This window comes from Pithys albifrons, chromosome 8 (assembly GCF_047495875.1).
Source record: "Pithys albifrons albifrons isolate INPA30051 chromosome 8, PitAlb_v1, whole genome shotgun sequence".
Lineage (NCBI taxonomy): Eukaryota > Metazoa > Chordata > Aves > Passeriformes > Thamnophilidae > Pithys > Pithys albifrons.
Window position 1 is genome coordinate 31,329,705 of NC_092465.1, and position 18,094 is coordinate 31,347,798.

The following is an 18,094-nucleotide window of genomic DNA, read 5'->3' on the forward strand; positions in this document are numbered from 1 at the left end:
TAATGAAGCATCCCTTTTCATGTTGGGCCCTCCCCAGTTTCTGTAGGCTGCAGTTTTAATGGATAGGGTGACAGAGAATAGAGGCCAGTGGCAGGATTCAGTGTTCAAGTTTGCCCCAGGATCACTATAAATGTACTTTTATTTCAACAAAATTAAATCTAAAAAATTGAGGAGAGGGGGCATATTTGTGAGTAGCTGACAGCAGCCTATTTTTGCCCAAAAAAATGTCAGTTCAGGCAACTAAGTCAGATGAGGAAAATTAAAGTTCATTGGTGCTGTGGTTGAGTAAAGTGCATTCTTTTCCACCTGAATACAAAGAATGTGGAGTCCCATGTTAACAAGCATGAAGTACAGTTGTGGCTAATGTTCACATAGTATCTTGGATGCAGAAGGACAGCAAACTTTAGATTCTGAGGCATTTTAAGAAGATACTTTTGTCCCTATAGTTGCTGAAGTTGTCCATCTTATTTCTTGGATCATCCCAGTACAGCATTTCTGAACAGACACCTCAGGATTTGCAAGGCAATGCCAAATGACATTGGAGATACCAGTACCAAACAAAGACAGGTGAATGTATGATAGATACCAAAAGGTCAAATTCTGCACTGACATTTACAAAGATGTCTCTGTAGGTCCTGATATTTTTTCTATTATCCCTATGCTTACATTTTATATTCATGTTGTCTAGATTCTACAGTTCTCACCTCCAAGCACAGCTGTTATTTTAACTGTCTCTTTATACCTGTTCTCCCCTATGCATGTCTATATGTTAGAATAATTACTGTGTAACTTGCTATACATTTAGATGAAGTTACTTAAGGGAGTTAAATTGGAGCACCACAAAATCATAAGTATGTTTATTGAATATTGGATAAAACCCTGGTTTTCTTAGAAAACAAATCCAGTAAAGGTCTAGTAGATAACTTAGGAAGCCTTGAAAGAGGGACACTGATGCAAGAACCCTACTTTCCTGGCACAGCAACCAATCAAACATTTTCATAGCTGCGTAGTGGAAACCAACATGCAAGGAGAATTGCTGTGATGAGTTTAGGTTGTTATAGGAATAAAGCATAAAAAGATGGAGATCCTTTAAGCCTAGGCTGTATGGGAGCAATTTATAGAGCCTCACAGGGCTTGTATTACTTAAAAGCAAACAACAGAGGGAGAAGTCAGTAGCCTCATAAGTCTTGAGTTATGGTCTTTTGTGCATACCATGAAGTCAAAAGAAGTTTTGCCTCATTTCCTAATGGTAGCTAGATAAAAGCAAGATATTAACTGCAAAATAACAGGAAGATCAAGCTTATCCTGAAATAAAAAATTTCTAAAGGCCTGGAAATACTTAGTCTGAATTCTGAAGTTTGCTCTTTGGATTTGTGAAGGCATCAGTAAACTACATTTATTATTACTGCCTGCAGATCATGGGATGTGACTACTTTGAGAGTCTGCATGTCCAGTGTGGTCTCATATTGACTGCAATTCAAAAGCTCATGTTTGAAGAACTTAAAGATGACAAAGTTAGGGTCTAATTTGTTTGGAAATACTAAAGTTTTTTCTGCCACCTTAGTTCCATATCCTTGTTCATGCACTAAAATACACTGTTTTAAAGTACTTTATAACATGAATGGATGTGTTGCTTCTCTTTATTCCTGAATTTAAATCTCTGTCATGGATTGTAAAAGGATTTTGAAAAATAGAAGGAATTTCAGACTTGAAACTCGGTGCTGTTTGAGGTTGTGGAGGGGCACTCACCTTGTCACAGCTTCCTAAGTGATGGGCAATTGCTTAACAAGGTCTTTTCTGCAGGCAGTATGTTGGAAGCATTACTGTCACCTCGGGTATCTTACCTTAAGTTAAATCAGAAGGACATATCTGGCTATTAAAATCTAACATGTGAAAAAATGGTGTGAACTGCTAGTGAAGTTTCATGTGAAACAACTTCAGTTAAAGGTATTTCTGAGCTTTTCTTCTTCTATTGCAAGCCAGAACCCCTTATCCTTAGCAAGAACATGATAACGAAATTCATTCATAGATGCTGCAGGACAAGGCAATATGACTGCAGTGGGAATAATCCTGTAGTAATTGCACTGCTCATACCAAGAAACTCAAGTTTTCTTCTTTTTTATTTTCTTTCCTATCCTATCCTTTTTCATCTTGTGGACTAGTAGCTTTATCAGCAAAAACTAGGCCACAATGTGTCCATGTTTTTTAAAAAACATTCTAAAGTTAACAGAGCCATAGAAACTCAAGGCATTCTTATTATAGTAATATTGCTAATCCTAAAATTCTATGTGGTTAAGTGCAAATTAAGTAGTAAAACAAAATAACTCAGTGAATGAAAAGATCATTAAACTGAATAGAACGCGGTATTAGGAGCATGAAACTACTGAGAAACAAGTTTTATATTGGAGTAACAAATAGGTTCTCTAATCTGAGATCTGTATCTCATAGTTTGTACTCCAAAAGCAGTTCTTCACTTGCAAGGGAGGCAGGTCTTTAAGTACTCAGGATGCTGTAGCAAGTTTCGCTTCTGGTCTGCCTGTGTGAGGCGAAAACAATTGGGACAGAGATTACAAAGAAATGAAGGAATATTTGAAGTGTCAGTGATGACAAAGTATGAGTCAAATCTGTTGCTGGTCTTTTTAAGTAGCGTGGTAAAACTGAATTCGTATGTAAAGTGACTTTTCCCTTTTTGTTCATCTCTCTTTTTAAGGTGGATATGGAGAATAACTTGTTCCACTGCTGTTGCCTCCTTTCACAGGTGAGTTTTGATCAGAACTAAGCTATTGATGTCAGAGAACATTTATTCTACTTCACTGGAAATAGCTATGTGATCTCTGCCAAAGAGTAAGTGCTTTGCTTATCCTCAATCTGCAACCTTACTTTTAGAATTAGCCCCGGGCACTCACAAATCAGATCTCTGAACTGGTGCATCCCAACACGTTTTTTGTTTCACCTGTGAATTGTGCAAGTGCAAACCTTTGTGTATGTAGAGCAGTTTTGTAGTTTTTGTCTCTTACTTCAGTGGTTCTTTGTGCCATTCCCAGGTTGCCTACCTTTTTTGCTTTTGTGTACAACACAGCTTGCTTCACTTGTGATGTACATTTCTGATCTAACCACTCAGCCGATATCCACTTTGGAAATGAAAATAGTTTTCAGGAGAGGAATGAGGTTCATTCATTCTCTCTGAATAAATACAGTTGTCTTTGCTTGTCTGCCTCATTGTCCTCATTCTATGAACTTCTATGCATGAGGGCCAGATTTTTTTTCTGTGCAGAGAAGCAAGGTTTGTTGCTGGCTTCTCTAGCTCAGAAGCCTCTGTCTGTAAAAATTTGACCTAAAATGAGGAAGTTTATTGAGTACATACCCACTAGAGGGTGGGCATTTCAATTAGAGCACATCATTCCTTGCCAGAACGTTCCACAGCAGATGTCTCATTTTCTAATACAGTACTGAATTCTTCCTGACATCTGAATTTTCATCATGGAAATGCCCTTTTGCAGATATAGAGGCAAACTAAATTAATCTGCTGTGATTTATGGGGAGAAGAAAGGCTCAGACCCTTTCTCTGTGTGTGTGAAGTATAGCATGGCAAATAGCAAACCTCTTGATGGCTTTGTCAGGACTGGTTGTTGTAGGAAAAAAGTTGAGCTATTTGTTGTAGCAAGAGGTTTTTCTGTGTCCTAGCCTGCCCAACCCCGACATGACCCCGGGTTTCAACGTCCGGATACCTGAATATCTTCTCACAGAGATAAAACTCCAGACTCCAAAGGTTAAAAGAACACTCAGCATAACTTTACTGGGGGGGTAAACAGGTTATATAGGGTTTTGAGTGGGTACACACAAACCGTGGTGGCTTGGGATAGGTCCAAGGGCTTTGAGCACGACCTGAGGGGCTTTTCCCATTGGCTGAAAGCCAGCTTCACGAGGTGTCCACGTGCTGGGCAGCCCACCTCTGGCAACAGTTTGTCGCTGTTTACCAAGGGGCTTGGGGTTGTTTACCTCTCCTGGCTGCCCCAAGATCAGGCTGACCTTGCCAGCCTGCTTAGCTCCTAACGTGGGTCCGTGCAAATGCAGGGGCTGAGGTCAAACCTCCACAACAGGTTGTTTGGTTTGGGTTTTTTTTTAAGTAATAGGGAAGTGTTCTGAAGACATATGGAAATGCAAAGCAGTCAAAGCAATAAGAAGTATCTGATGGGATATGAGAAGAAAAGCAGGTGTACTGTGTAGGAGGACAATGGAATAGTCTCCAGCACTTTATTTATGAGAATGTCCTTTATCTCTCTCTCCCTACAGAAGACATGTGGCAAAACTGTCTTTTCAAAAGCAGATGAAAGAATGCTACCAATACATTCTTCTCACTTCCATTTATCCTTCCCTGTCCATCAAACAACCCATTTATTTTAGGCTCCAAGTAAAGTTGAGAAATTAGATTTTCTGCCAACTTGATTTCAATGCCATCTTCTTTTGCTTCAGATTAATTGGTACACAGTGTGATGCTCTTAAATAAGCTGTTACATAATGCAGTGAAAGCAATGGAAAGGCAAGGGAATACCCTTTAGTGATAGTACAGTACAGCTGTTCCCTTATATGAGCGCCATGGTTTATCTAATGGGACTTCTGGTCTTCAGGTTCTCTTCAGTAAAGATCTGTTGGTGAAGGTCCTAAGACAGATAAGTTCAATATGTGTAGGCAGAGAAGCATAATGCCCAGAGTCACCAGAAATACTTAGTTTGCAAAGTACTACTTTAGGTACCCTGTGCACCCTGAAGTTATTTTCTCATGTCATGGGTATGCTGAGATGCATTTAGCAACTGAGTTGAGACCTGTGTTAACCTTTCCTGAAGCTGTTCAAACATCCTCCTTAATTTTCCCTGTCCAACCCTTTAGATTTTTTTAACAGACTCGTTAGAAAAGCAGCAGCTTCAGAGAAACAGCCATTAGCTGGACATTTTGCCTCAAAACCAATAAACAGTTGTGGGAAACAGAACAGGCTATGAGATATGGAAAGAGCAAGCTTTGATGTGCACCGCCAAGGAGTACAGCGCTGGCAAGCAGCAGACCTGACCAACTTCATACATGAGAGACTTGTTGAACTTTTAAAGTTACGTGTTTTCTCTGTATGGTTTTTAGTTCAGAAAGTTTTCTGTATCACCTCTCCCTGCATCATTATCACCTTTCTGTAGTCTCATCACCAGCCTTCCCTTGTGCTCCCCTGTGTTCCCCGGGCACCGGCATTGTTTCTCCACGGGCTGGGTGTGGCCCCACCCCGGGGGAACCCCGTCCCCTGCCGCACTGCAGCAGCCCCTGGAATTTGCCCGGGCTTGCCGCAAACCCCTGCTGGTCCCAGGTGGGCCGGGGCTGATCCCACCCATCCGAGCAGGGCTGGCTCTGTGGCAGGACTCCCCTGTCTTTTGTCACCTGTGCAGTCCCCTGCAGTATGGCCATTGCCCCTGCCGGTTTCCACGCCTGTCCTAATCCTATTGGTTATCTCACCCATCTATCCCCAATCCCTGGTTTTCTATTGGCTATGATTCCTCCCATTTTCCCATTGGCTAGTCAGCACCTAAAGCCTTCCCCTTCCAGAACCCTTATCCAATCCTTTCCCCCGGGGGCCCCATAAAAGCCTCGTGATTCTGCAATAATTCTGTTTTTGCCCTTCGCCTCCATACTGAAAAGATCTGTGTCTCAGCATTCCCCAGCTCTAGAGGACAGGCAGGAATCACTCTCCTCCCTGAAACGTTGCATTAAACAGTCTCTTGTTTAAAAACACAATGAAACCAACCTTGCTATTATTAGATCTTTTTGGCAAAACCTCAGCTACCATGTCTGTAGGAGGAACAATGATGGCGAGTGGGGATGGAGAAGTGGGAGAGTAATGATGATGGAATAGCTCAAAATTAAAGTCCACAAAAATGTGGGAGCTTAGGCTCATCCAGCTCTGCCTTTGGATCTGTCTCTGTTCTTACTGAAATCAGTGGCATTACTCCCCCTTCCTGCGAAGGGATGAGAAGGAATGCTAAACCTACAGTGCTGTCTTCTTTCTGAGGATACATTTTGGAGATGAAGAGAAATGGCAAATCATCAAACACACTGTCAGCAATTGTATAATTGACTGACCACTGCTGGGTGATAGCTGCAGATGAGAGCATTGGGCCTCAGCCTGGTGTAGGTCAAGCATTGCTCTTCTGCACACCCCTTTGTGAAGATGTGGGACACACTCTCCAAGACAAATGTACTAAAAGAAAGAGTAACTGGGATCAACTGTAGCCATGGATTTTATGAATGGTTTGTTGGAAAGAGCATTAAATGCTAGCACGAGTCCAAATACGAGGTCTGCATTGTTTCTGTTCCAAGGCCACAGATGGATCATTCACTATGCAAGAGATTTTCACAACCAACATTTCAAGCCAGTCCTGTTTGCCTTGGACCAGCTTTCTTTAAAAACAGGGAAAAAAATCTTAAATTCTGTATTGGAAAGTTTTTATTTCTTTTGGATTGAGTGTCAAGACAGGAACCAAAAAAAATTGCCCTAGGATTCCTCCCCCTTCACTCCTTGAAAGAGTGAGATAACACAGGAATCCTTCTTAAATTCAGTTAAACTGGAAAGTGGCAACTGAAGGCTTGGATGGTAATGATTCTTTCATAAAATGTGTGCTCAGCTATGGAAGTCAATGTCACCAGATGTCATTCTAGCTAGAAATTTAATAAGAGCCATGAAAGTGGCTGAAGTATTAATAACATTTTAAATACATATTTAAAAAAGGAACGTTTAAAAGTCATTTATGGCTTTGTAGTATGGGCTCTTTCTTAGACCATAGTGAAAGAACTTCTTGTATCATACTTGCTTCTCTTTTCTCCACCTCTCTTCCTTCCATCAGTGGCCATTGTCCAGCTGACACACCGAATCACAAAACTCTTATTCGAAGTACTGTTTTTAACCATTCTGGACAAAGTGAGCTTGCCCATCATGAACAGTCTCAAAGGCATTGCTCATGAAACAGTGTTGAAGTACTTCTACCTTTGCTAAGCAATGAGCTAATGTTCCTGGGTGTCCACTCTTCTATTTTCATCTGATTTCTGATGGTATTTAACAGACAATGGAAGTGGCATGTTGGTGAGGATCCTTTTGGAAAAATCCGCTGCACTGACCTATGGGAAGTGTCTGCCTTTCCTTGCAATTGGGCAAATGAGCCTTCCTAAAGGAAGGTGCTTCACTTGGTGCTTAAATGACGGCAGCTGATGATCATTTCTTGTGTGCATGTCCAATATCTGCATGCAAGCACACATGGATACTAGTTTTGAGATCCTAAAATGCAATCTTACTTTAGGGAATGTTTGACTTTCTCCCAGAGGGGAGCTTTTAAACATCTGTATTTAAATAAATGTAAAAACTTCTGCTCATTAATTCACAGTAATAAATTTTAAATGTTCATTTTCTCACCCATGTCTGCTTATCATTGTGGATAATGAAGACAGGTGACATGAGCATCACTAAAATTTCTATTTAATGGACACTGAGATGAGGTGTGTGAGTGTTAGGTGACACAGTGCAACCATGCACAAGATACCCTAGGCATTTTTTCCCCAAAATTGCCAACATTGTTTCAACAAAAAAAGTTAATATTTTTGTCTTCTGTTTTGTCCCAAAAGCATCACTGATAAAGTTGAGCGGTTGTTTACCCCTTTCAACTGTAGCCTCAAAATACAAAAATGCAACATTGCTATGGTAACAAGGTCCTTCCATCCATAAGAGTAAAGGGCCAGCTATTTGATTCCAGAGATAACATGTGTTTAACTGCCTTGAGCAGTGCTGACAGGGTCAATCCTTGTTACAATAGTCAGATCTTCTTGGTCAAACAAATAAAAACACTGCCTGCTGAAACTGATTGTGATGCACAAAATCATAAATCCTCAACATTGCCTGATACTTAATACTATAAAGAAATGAATGAAGTATCCTTCTGCTCCACCTCCCATGCAAGGTAAAGAACACTTGTGTTGGTTTCTTATTTGGGGTAATACATGGTGGTGAATTCCAAGTGCTTTTTTATTTGTGTTTTTATAATAAGATTCCAGTCCAAAGTTCTTTACTGTCTAAGACAGAAATGCCTGGCTGATACCTGGTCTGGTAAGAAGTACCAGGGACTGCCATCCAAGACACTTCACAGGAGTAGACATAAAATACAGTCATTACAAAAATGTATACAGCCCTCTGGCCTAACAGATCATTGCATTGTGTCCTCTGCTAGGATTCCTGGTAACCTGCTGGTTGACCTTCCTGCTGATGCTTTTGTGCCCTGTTGAAGGACAACACTGTTCTCAACAGATAGTTGAATAATGAAATGCAGAATGGCAAATAGGAGTACTTTTACTCAAATGTGTTTTCATGTATTTAGAGCAGAGTGTGCCAAAAATTACAGATGAATACTTAGTTGGGTTGCTGAGTTTAGTCAAAGGTGTGGAACTGAAAATCCAAGTGTCTCTCATCATGCCTCTGCATACCTAAATATACCCCGCTAGGAAGAAGGATGATAAGACCTGGGCTGAAGTGACTTGGGTGATAGTCTAAGAGACTTAGCCCTTAGCAGTGAGATGGGCAAGAAATTCAAATTCCTCACAGCAAAGGGCAGAGGATGATGGAACATAGGCAAGGCATCAGCATCCAGGGACTCAGGAGAACTTTTGAAGGCTTTTCTCTTTCACTGAATGAAAGGGTCTGTGTTGGTTTAAAGGTAAACCAGCAGGAGAAATGAACCCAACTCAAAAGAGATCATAAGTCAGTTAAAATTTAATAAAAGTATTACAATAAATGCAATGATACGAAGAGAAATTGGTTTTAACCCACAAAACCCAGAAGTATAACCCAGCACCCTGAGGCACTAATAGAATGGTGTTTGTTGGCCCCTGTGCTGAGCCCCATGTGGTTCCTCTGAGTTCAAAGTAAAAGGAAGGGAAAAAAACATGTTGATGCAGATGACAGTCACGGTCCTGTCCAGGTTCTGGTCCTCCGCTGGATCTGACCAATTGTAACAGAAGTCTCCAAACTCAAAGATTATATACCCTCTAGTTCAGGTGGGAATGCCCAGTACCTCCCACAGGGCAGGTTGTTCCAAAATAGGTGATCTGACTCTATGAATCATGGGATATTTTTGGAATCGTTGATGGCCCATTAGCAGACATGACCCCTCAGGCTGGGTGTGGAGGTGCTAATGACTCCCCAGAGGGAAGTTATCACAGCTACTATCTCATAGGCTTCTTTAACATCCAACTTGCATCCTGAGGGGTCAGATGTGCCCTGGGCAGCTGCTGCAAATAGTCCATTGTTATCAGTTCAAGAGAAATGAATAGAGGGTGTAGAATACTCAGCTTTGGTCACACCCACACAGTGATAAACTGATCCTGGCTGCTGAACTAGGACAGGATCACAGTCCTTCTTCCCTGTAATGCTACTACTGCTTTTGTGTCTTGTAGATATGAACAGATGTGCCTGGGGCCAGACTGTTTCCTGGTCTACAGAGCTCAGTGTGACATTTAGAGGGAGAGGAGGTTCTTCACCCCCAGAGTGCTGCCCCCAGCAGGACTCTGCAGGGACACTGGCTGTAACACCTTTTCTATCCAGGCATAGGAAGTGATTTTCCATCCAACATCTTGAATGGAGAAGCCAAGCACAGAAGACTAACATAATCTTCAGGGTGATGTTATTTGCTTTCATAAACAAAGCAAATTAGCAGTTGAGTAGGCCAGAACAACAGTAGGTAATGTAGGATAAAGGGTACACCTGTGCCTGATGGATTGTTTTGAGGATGAACAGCATCAGCTGACTGCCTTAGAGTCTGACTTCAGGAGTGTTTTCCTGTGAGCTGCCTGGTGGTAAAACTCTGTGTAATTGTCACTTAGAAACAAGCACTCCCAAAGGCAGTAAATGCAGTCTTATGACTAGAGGCATTATATTCTGCTATTTTTTTGCATTATAATTTTATTCCATTTCTTTCAGATTTCAAGTTCCTAGTGTCCAAGTTTTGCTTATTCTGAAATGCTTTCTAGTTATTCTGTCTGTTATTCCAGTGAACTTGAGTACAGCAGGCTTAAAACTTGGTCCTCCCCAGCAGAGATGCTGTCTGAGATATTGATATCTTGGAAGTTCACAGGAGTGCCAGTACTTTGGAACTTGAGTGTACATCAATGTCTATTGGAATCTGTATGTACTGTTCTTAAACAAGGTAGAGACATCTAGAGCTTGGGACAGACTCCATAAACGAAACTCTGAATATTCACCACAGGGCCTGGCACTGTGGCAAAATGTAAAGAATCAATGCTTTTGAAGTGTACCAGATGTTCCAGCAGTGTTTCAAAATGCACATGTTGCCAATATGTCTGCATTTCACAGTGAAAACTAATCCCTGCTTAAGGTCTGAGGGGTGTGAAGCCGTGTTACTCATTGGCTAATAGCAGGCTTTATCCACTGACAAGTTAGCCGAGTGATACACAGCATGCAGTGGTAGCTGTTACTGCAAATGGACAAAAAATATAGGTTTAAATAACTTATATAGCCTTTTGCGCTCTTGCCGTACAAGCATTATCTTGTGCAAAGGTTATTCAGAGCCATTCCATCCCTTTCTGTACTTTGCTTAATTGGAGTCCAAAAGCATTTGATAGATAAAAAGATGCTTCTGCAACCACATTTGAATTGAGGTCTTTGAGATTTCAGAGAATTTTCTCCTCCCTGCACCAGTTTATAATAGAAGGCACCTGGGGAGCACTTTTCATTGCTCTAGCCATCACTTGTGGGCTGGATCAGCGGTGGGAGGATAAGTCAGACAGCATCTCTTCGTGTTTGAGAGCAGCTCCCTTTGAAGCAACACTCTGATGCTGTTCTGGGGTGATGGAAGTCCTTAGGAAACCTATCTTCCTATCCCTTTTAGCAGACCAAAGGAAATAATTGGTTTGTAATGGTTGCCAACAGCGCAAACACTGTGAGAGGGCTGTTATGTGTTTCTCTGCTAAGTGATTGCTCCATGGGACCTCCTTTTCCAATTCTGAATACAATCAGGGCAGCTTCATACTCCTTCATGGCATCCCTCTGTGGGTGCTCTGTTCAAGCTAACAGAGACCATATCACTTCTGAAAAAAAACCCCACCTATTGCATGTCTTAAGCAGCAGCACTGCAGATGTGCAGTGTAGGTCATCCACACTTGGTACACATGATCTGTGAGTCTCTTTTGCAATGACCAAGGGATTGTCAAGGGACTCTTAATTGTTTTATTGTTGGAAGTTTTCTTCAATGATTGTTTAAATGGAAAATCCAACAAACATTATCTTAACTGTGAATTTTTTAATAATGCTGGTTACCTTCTACCTCTTTGCTTTCTTACCTCACTACGTAAAATTCTCTTCTCCAGTAGTCAGCATTGTAGTAATGTATCTAGATATAATTTTTGCCTTTGAGTGCAACAACTAGTTAAAGAAAATTGCCCACTGCTCTGTGTGTTACTTTCTGGGACTTTACCATCATTATTACTGTGGAATATACATGTTTATTTCTGTAGTTCATGAGGAAGTAGTGTGGGATTTGGTTGTTTATTCTCAGTGTTGTCGATTTCGTCTCCACTCAGCAGTAATGGGACAGATGACTCTCTCCAACAGGACACTGATGTTCTCAATTGATCAATTTCTAGTGACAGAATACTTAGTGAGTTTACTTGGAAAGCAGCATGTCTGACATGTGAGGCTTTTGTCTCTGGCAGCTAGATTTTGTGCTCTACTTATTTCAAAATCAAGATTTGGTGCTGTAAAATTAGTCCTCCTCTACCTGCTCCTTGTTCTTTCTCCCCTGCCTTTTTTGGTGGGTTTTTTTCCCCTTTCTAAAGTATCAGCAAAATTTCTAAAATAACTAAACAATACAAACTACTTGAAGAAAGCTGTTCATCTTTATAGATCAGCCTTGTAAATGTTTCCTGTTCTTGAGGTTTTAGTGTGAAACCCCAACAGACTTTGGTGGGTGAATTCAAGCCCAGTATAATGGGTGGAGGTGTGTTTTCCTTGGAACATTTCTCACTGTGGAGAAGAGAAGGGAGAAGGGAGAATGACCTTTCCAATGCTGTCTTGGACTTTATTTCTTGGAGACAGAATGGGAAAAATTATCTTTGCCAAAGAGCATTATTAGAATGAAAATTATCAAATTATCTTCCTGTAACTAGTTAGCCACAGGTGTAAATTTAGATCAAATCATACTTCTCTCAGGGCAGCAGCATAGTATGTGACAATACAAAGTAATTTTGCTATTTAGATCATTTTTAGATCATATTTAGATCATTGAAAATAGAGTGGTTTTGAGACTATAAGCAAAGTTTGGGGATTCACTTTGTGCTTCTGGGACATGGTGGCTTTTTGCCTGGAGGTTATGTTCCTCTGCTTTAGAAGCACAGGACTCTGCAGATTTCCCATCCCTGCTTGGCATTGCTGCATTACAACACAAAGGGGAAAAAAAAGATGATGAAAGAGCATTTTTTTAAAATTTATTTTTGGGTTGTGGGGGTGTTGCAGAAGCTAAATGCAAACCCAACAGTCCTGTCTATGTAAAACAAGTAATAATTTATGAACATTTAACTGGGTGCACCTCATTGCATAGTAGTAAATGTTGATTCTAACATCTTACAATTGGCTTACATTTAAAGCCATGCACATTTAATTGTATGGTATTGTTTAAAAGGGAAACTCTCTTCAAAGACCAAACAGGCATTACTGGAAAGGATATTGTGGTGTGGGAGAGATCCAGTGGTAGGCATCCAATGGTTTATTTCTACCTGAACTTAATGGATGATAATGCATCTTTTATGTCATGTATAATGATAAATTTACTACACTAATAGGTCCATATGCCATAACAATAGACCACTGCTCCAGTAAGTTCCTCTCTTATATGAAAAATTGCTTGTATATTGAGAAGAGGTTGACAGATAAATTGCTGGATGCTACTGTCTTTGGTACAGTGATGAACTATGTCTCCAACAAAAACTGTTAAATCAAAGTCTGTTAATGAAAGTAGGAGGGGAAAACAAGAAATTAGGTAAGCAAGAGAATAATTTCAATTCTCTTAAGTAAACATACAGAGAATAAGGACTGCTATACAGAATGACTCTGCCGGACTGATGATCTGCAAAATGATTTTTAGAAATAGTCAACGATTAATTTAAAGTAATGCACTTCCAAGACATTTGCTAATTCTTTAGTTTTGCTTAATACCTCAGCATTCCAAATACATGTGCAACCAGCTATTCAAAATATACTGAACTATAATTATATAAGATATTCAAATAGTTTGGTTTGGGTTTTTTCACAAATTCAGAATTAATTGGAAGAAATTTATCACATCCCTAAGATCTCGTGAGTCCCTCCTTTCTCACCCTCATTTCCTTTTCTCTGTCTTACTTTCATCCTTTCTCTTATTTCCATCCCCAGCACGCAGTGTGGCCTCAGCTTAGTGATGGCAGGGAAATATATTCCAGAAGAAGTTAAACCAACCAGTTCAGACACTAGATGAAGAGGGCTATCCATTAAAAAAAAAAAAAAGCTATTATTTGATAATAGAAATTTTGTACGACTGAAAAATAATGCAATTTTCAGAGCCTCTGGAAAAATAAATTCAATGTATATTTGCATTGCATTTTTGTCCAGGTAACTTGTCTGTCAAGAAGGTAGATGGAAAGTGGTCGTTGGACCATTCAGCTGCATTAAAAACAACTGGTCTAAGAATCCAAGTCTATTTAAAAACAAGAGAGCAAATCTTGTGAAATTTTCTCTTACAGAAGGTGAAGTGCCCACAGGGGGGGTATTGTGAGGGTAGGGAAAAGAGTGGTATAATATGGAGTATTCTAAAATGCCCATTTCTGAATGTATATTTATTGTTTGCACTTCTCCTATGACTGCAAATTATCTTGAAACCTACACCTAACTGCTGCAAACCATATGTAATATGCATATACACAGCTTTACCAGAAACATCCTATTTCCTTCCTTTAGTATTAAAATTATTTAAAATTTCCAGAAGAATTTTGTGATAGGTGTTAGAGTGCATACCTACAGTTTGCAAGAAGTTTAAAATATATAATTTAAAAACAAACAAAACAAAACAAAAAACACAACCGTTCTCTCAGTGCTAAATATTTCCTTTTGTCTTCTGAGATGAATTAATTACTGACAGATCACCTGTCACAGTCCTAAGTAATAATTCTAAGCTACTTTTTGTTACAATTAAATTCAGTGGAAAAACCTCCTGAAAATGTATAGTTCACTGAATTTCTGTAGCCACACACCTGTATCTAAGCTGTTGGTATACAAGAATCCCCACCCACTTCTGAGGATCCCCCTTTTCCTGCCATAAGTTTACACAGGAGGTAGCTGCTGTCCCGTAAAACTCATGATCCCAATGTCAAATGTGTCTTGAGGGACCCTGAGGAATGGAGTGATGTGATGGAAATTGTTCATAACTATTTTGAGCTTAAATCAACACCTGAGTCCCTGGGTTGCCTAATCAGTTCCTTAATGATTGAAAGGTCCAGTTTGGTTTTATGTTTGTTGAGCACAGGGAATGCATGACTATTGGTTACTGTTTGGGCCACAAGGCATTCACAAAACTAGACATAACTTCCCACATAGGGTTAGTTACAGAGAACAAAGCTTTCTGAAGGAGCATTACAAAGGGCTGTTCATGTGTGCTTCTGAATCACAAAATCCAAACCCTGAAAAGTTCTTATTTAAGAAACAACTTTTTACAAACACTCAGCAGTTAAAAATAAAAATATCTGACCTTAGGAACAAGAATTGCATGGGACACTCCCTTAAAATGGGGCAATAGGGCAGCTAGAGGAGGGGGAGGGTGCTGGTAAATGTGTGCTTACTTTTTGAAGGCAATTCTCCATTGAGTAGGCGAAGGACCTCGATAACAGATACAAGGGGATTCTCTGAAGTGGGAGAGTCTTGAGTGCATCATTAGCACTCATTATTTTGGCTTATCTTTAGCTGAAATATTTCAAAACAAATTAAAGGTAACATTTCTTATAGGACATCTTTTCAACAATGAGAAAAGCATAGAAAATAATATTTATTGTCATATTTCAGGGGATGGTTGTAAATTTGGGCCGGGCAGACGTGTGGAGGCCATGGCTCAGGCCCTTGCACAATGAGACTGGATGGAGAATGGATGACATTTGTCTAGAAGCAAAAATAAATACAATTATCATCATCATTACAGTCAGTTTGCTGCACAAAGGAGTGAATGTCACAACTGTGAGACTTGTTGTAGGGGCTATTACTAGAAGTTGACCCTGAAAACATGTGCCAGAACCCTGCTAAAAAAGAAACCCCTTTTATTTGAAAGAAATTCATTCTCTTTAAGCTAAGTAAAAGCATGAATTTAAAACTGAGCTATCATCTTTGAAAAGGCGCAGTAGAATTTCTTTTCTGTGAATAACGAGGGAAAACGGACAATTGTGAGCCAACTTCTGCTCTAGGGGCTTAAAATCATCTCTGCTAGTGTCATAAAAAAATCTAATTAACTTCAGTACATGCTGGGTCAGGCTTATATTTTGTAGAGTATCTTTTACTACTAGAGCCTATCCCAACAGTTCCAAACACATAGGGCAAAACAATTATCAGTGTCAGGCTGGTCTGTAAGGGCAGCATATGCTCACATCAAAACTAAATATGATCCCTCCTTTACTAGTGCAGAAACATATTTCAGCCTTCATTATGCAGCTTTCTTACACATTTGATTCAAGAATTATATAAAGTGAAGCTGGTTGAAAAAACACATATGGTACTTGAAGGACTTGGGATTTTTAATTATTAGTTTATTGTGCCTTGTAAGTAACAGAGAAAAAAGTTGTGGTCAGAGCTGTGTGCATCTTGATTGTCCTTTCAAAGGAACTTCAGACAATGCTATTGTACTGCATTAGCACTGATCTCTTCTGGGGCCAAGGAAATGAAACCTTAAATAGGCTGAAGGGCTGGGAAACCAGTAACCCAAATGTCTTCATTGATTGAAAACTTCTGTAAGCAGAATGACCAGATTTATTATTTTTTTCATTGCTATTGATACTGCAGCAGCAGTAAGGCTACAACAGAACAGATCCTATGCAAACAGACTTTTGGAGGCAGACTGTGCCCATAGTGATGAGTAAAGGCTTTCTCAGTTGCAGAGCACAGTGTAGCACTGAGGTTCCTGAGTAAGCTCTGACCTAGATAACCTGGGTACCCAAAAGAAATGCTTTAGTGACCATAGTGTGTAGTCAAATAGCTTTTTTTTTCCTTGGGGTTTGAAACCTATTTTACTAGCCTACTTTCCAGTAACTCTGGCAATAGAATAAATGTATAGGAAAGAAGGCAAATATAGAAGTGAATGTTAGACTTTGAGACAAGAGGTTGCACCCAGGTTATTGTGAATAGTAGAGACCTGCTAGAGGCTACAGGACATCTTCTGGAGTGCAGTTTTGTTCTTGGTTAGCCAGTTCTTTCAGTGCTCAGACTCTGTCAGCTCACTTATGTGTTTACTCTTTTCCACCCATTGCCCCAGCCTTTTGATGAACAAAATGCCCTTCACAGCCTGGGCAAATTTACCCATTTCACCTGTAATGGGGTTCACACTCTATATGTTATTTATCATTTGGGGTCATACAAAAGCCAGGAATTCATCTCTTGCTTTTAAGCCATGTTTACATAACAGGAACACAATTCCCAGTTGTAACTAATTTTTTGTGGTTATTGTGGCTGTCCACTCCTACAGAGGGCTGGAACAGTAGCCAGTGCACGTATTATTAAACATATAGCCACTTTCTGGGCATTTTTTGGCAAGTCCCACTCAATTACTCTTGAGAATAAAAAGCTTAATTAATTATGCTGAATGTTCAGGCATTGCATCCAAAATACTACAACAGAGAATTTAAGGGAGGAAAAATATTTGAAAAGAAATCTTGTTATGTTCCTGTTTATGCCAAAAGCCATATAATGATTCGGCTTTATTTGTGAATATAAAAATGGATGTTATATCCCCATGATCATTTTTGCAAGGAAAATACAGATAATATTTGTCAACTATAAACAACTAATTCTAATGGGAAGTAAAGACTCTGAATTGATGAAGACATGAGCATGAGATAGGAGTTTATCAAGGAATTGCAGGGGATTCTGCCTGGGACAACACAGAGAAATAATTAATTTCACAGTATCATTGCCAACTAAAACAAACTGACAACTTAAAGAACACACACAAATAAAAAAAAAGTTACATGGAAATATCTTGCTATTATTTCCTTTATTTCCTTGACCGTTTTGCTTTCAATGAAATGCTGTCCTCCTTTTTCCCTTTTGGTTGTACTCAGTTTCAGGACTTTTTTTCAGTCTCTTAGTTTTCTACCTGTGGCCTGATGCTAATGGAGCCAATAGTCACCAGTATTCACCAAGGTCCTGGCAAGAGTTTTTTTGCAATCCTTCCTTCTAAAAAAGCTGATTTCCATGTAAGCAAACAAATATAATTGAAGTACAGGAGATCCCATTTTATGCTGCCTTCTAATTTATCCAGAAAAACTTTGACAAGCTGCCTGAGGAATTTAATAGTCATTTAGTAGTTTTTCAGATTCTATTTTAAAAGATTGAAATATTATACCAGAAAGGAAGCTTATATATCTATTGCTTTGAATCTGGTAAGAATAATACCAAGTTCCTAGTGTTTCTTATTGATTTTCTTTGGAAGGAGCTTAGACTGGATGCATCTACTACAATGAGAGCTACTGTACTGTGTCTAGAGCAGACCTGGGTGCTACATCTGCCTATATGATCTAGGCATCCAAACTTGGAGACGTGGGGGGAAAAAAACCAGTGAAACTTGCTATTAAAAATAAACTGATGTTGTATTTCCTGGCCTCGGGTGAGGAACATATATGTCATGGAACTTCAGAATTGTGAGAGGCAGTTTTTGTATGAGTTAAAGTCCAAACCCATTCTTGCAAACAAACAGCTTCTAAATTTAGTGTACTTTATCTACTCTTTTTCAAGCTCTCTCCTCACCACTTTTCACCCATTAGGCTGTGACATCCATCA